This window comes from Triticum aestivum, chromosome 7B (assembly GCF_018294505.1).
Source record: "Triticum aestivum cultivar Chinese Spring chromosome 7B, IWGSC CS RefSeq v2.1, whole genome shotgun sequence".
Lineage (NCBI taxonomy): Eukaryota > Viridiplantae > Streptophyta > Magnoliopsida > Poales > Poaceae > Triticum > Triticum aestivum.
Genome location: NC_057813.1, coordinates 601326968 through 601329854, shown reverse-complemented (window position 1 = coordinate 601329854; position 2887 = coordinate 601326968).

Genomic DNA, 2887 nt, shown 5'->3' with positions numbered 1-2887 from the left:
TATTCTTCGGACCACAAGTAAAGTGTCCGGACACCATCGAGGATGCGGGCCTAAGCTGCAATCGCCTAGATACCCAAGTAAGTAACCCTGAAACCGGACAATTTGTTTTATATTTGTCATAGTCATTATTCTGAAAACCCTCCGTGGCCAGGAATCAGGTGTCCGGCGCCACTTCCCAAAGGCTCGCCTGGTCCTAACATAGCCAAGATGCTTGGCCGGGTGCTTAGCAAAGTGCCCTTAGGGAAAGACGAAGGAAAGGACAGTGAAGCCGAACTTCACACACTGTGCATCCAAACCGGGGGAATTGTTTCCTCCCCAAAGGAGGATAGTCGGGGAGGAGAACCCAAGGCCTCCTCCCCGCGCGGGTAGAAAAGGGCCGCCTCCGAAGAATTGGAGACGAAGATGCCCAAACAGGGGAAGAAAACGTCGCCGGGGGGCTCTGCCCCGATGGGCATCCTCACCACATCATGCCCGCCAACGGGCCAGCCCTCAACTGAGCCGCGAGTTAATCAAGAATTCAAAAATACTGCAATTCTCCAAGATAAATAACCAGGATTCATTTTTTGCAGTCCGCCTAGCAGCTTTTCTCAACAGAGTTCGTCTTCGGGGGATCTTCCTCCGGAGATGATGGAGAGCGAGACCCCACCCACCTCTCCGCCTCATGAGGCGGGCGACACCGAGGTGTCGTCATGGAGGAGTCCGGACCTGCCGAAGGCGAAAGCTAATACGTCAACCACCCTGAGCCCGAAGCGTTCGGCTCCTACGGGGGGCGATGGGAAGGGTCCAGCCAAGTCCGGCGTCCGGCCGGACATACTGACGGGCCTTCTGGAGTGAGCTCCGCTCTCGGAGGAGCACTGCTCATTAATGAGCATGGTCCTCAAGAAGATTTCATCCGCCACAAGCGGTTTGAATGAAGCATTTACAAGCCTGCTCAGAGGCTTTGAGGTATGTAGTGAAAAATACACTATTTTTGGCTGTGAGGCACGCGCTAGGTGTGCTCCATATGGATAGTAGCCCCTGAGACTCTGGTTGTCTGCCCTAGGCGTCAAACGGGGGATCATATTGTGTAATAATGATTGCGTTGTACATATGCGCAAATATCTAAGGGTCCGGCAGCCGACCAGTCTGTTGAAGTTGCCGAACTAAGGACGCAGATCGGATCTATTGATGCCGATATTGCGCTGGTGAACAAGCGGCTGAACGAATCACAAGGTATGTGCTCTACTTTTCCTTATTATGTTGTATAGGAAAATATGAGAGGGGCATAATATTAATGCGACATGTTTGGACTGCAGACGGAGCTGCTGCCGTGGAAGCCCTGAGGGCGGAACTTGCCCAAGCCAAAGAACAAGCTCAGGCTAGCAATGCGGCTGCCCTAAGGGCGGCCGAAGAGTTGAGAGCCGAACAGGCTGCTCATCGCCGAAGCAAGGAAAAGATAGCCGAAATGGCTTTGGAACTGAAAAATGCCGCCGACCGATATGAGCTCCTTGAAAAGGAGAATCAGGTTAATTCGGCTGACCTGAACAAGGCACTTAATGCCACCAAGGAGATGCGGACCGAAGTTAGGGGTGTGCGGGAGGAGCTTCGACAGGCCGGTAAAATAGCGGCTGGGGGCTCCTACCCACTGCGGACGAAGTTTTTGGATCCGAAGTATGCTCCCCTGGATGGACGCTGGAGTCCTGCAGACGCGTATGTGGACTTGGCGAAGAGTACAGCCGATGCAGCCAAGTTTTTCAAGAATCAAGGTGATAAAGAAGTGGAGAAGCTTTTCTGGTCGCAATTCAATGCTCCCACGCGCCCTCTGCCGTTGAGTGAGAAGAATGGCTGCCGTGGCGGAACTTCATAGGCTGTCCGGGCTTGCCATGCGGTCTGTAATAGACCATCTTTGGCCGAAGGAGCCGAAGCCGGACATTTACTTTGGTTTGGTGCAACAATTCCTCGGGGTTGTATCTCAGATCGACGCCATGAGAAGGTCGGCGTGCATAGAGGGTGCACGAATGGCTCTTGCCCGCGTTAAAGCATATTGGACAGATATGGAGGCCACCATTGTAGTGACCCAGAATCCGGCGGGAGGCTAGGATCCGACCGAGCACTACTTGGAGTAGGTAACCGAAGGTGCCCGCTTAATAGAGGCGCAGTGCTCGAAGAATGTCTTGTTCGAGTGAAAAATCAAATCATTGTAAAAACAATGTTATTTTGATTACAAGGCTATATTTATACTTTTTTCCTGAAAGTATTATTGTGTCTCCTGCGCGGCCGTTTTTATGTATATGTGTAACCCGAAAGTTAGCAGTCGTTGGCTTCAGCCCCCACGCATACAATGCGGGGGTGTTCGCAAAAAATATGCACAATCACACTTGATCCAACATCTTGGTCCAATAAGGAGGTGATCGCATGTCGAACTAGGCAACCGGACTATATAGTTGTAACACTTTCGCTTAGCCATGGGATTTTAACGGTGGGGCTACTATGTAGCCCCTGGTACCTTCGCTTACATCCGAATACGGGCGCGTGTGTACATGACCGGGAAACGGTCCTTCGTTAATGCGGAGGAATCCTAAAGATTCCAATAAGTCTTCGAGTGGTTCAACAGTCTCTCGCTGTATCATGAGAGTCAGTTTTTGGCTTTCTCTACTGAGGTGCTCGTCCGGAATAACCAGGGCACAATCACAGTAGTTCTCCTTTGGCCGCCTTAGCCGATATGAACGGAACATAAGGTGGGAAACCCACGAGCCGGGCAAACCCAACATTTGACCAAAGACATGATTCGGAGCTGATGCATATAAGGCCAAACTCGTGACCTCGAACACTCCCAAGGGTATTCGGACTTTATAGCAAAAAATGGGCTGAAGAGCGCCCTTTCATTATAAACCTTGTATTTCCAAGT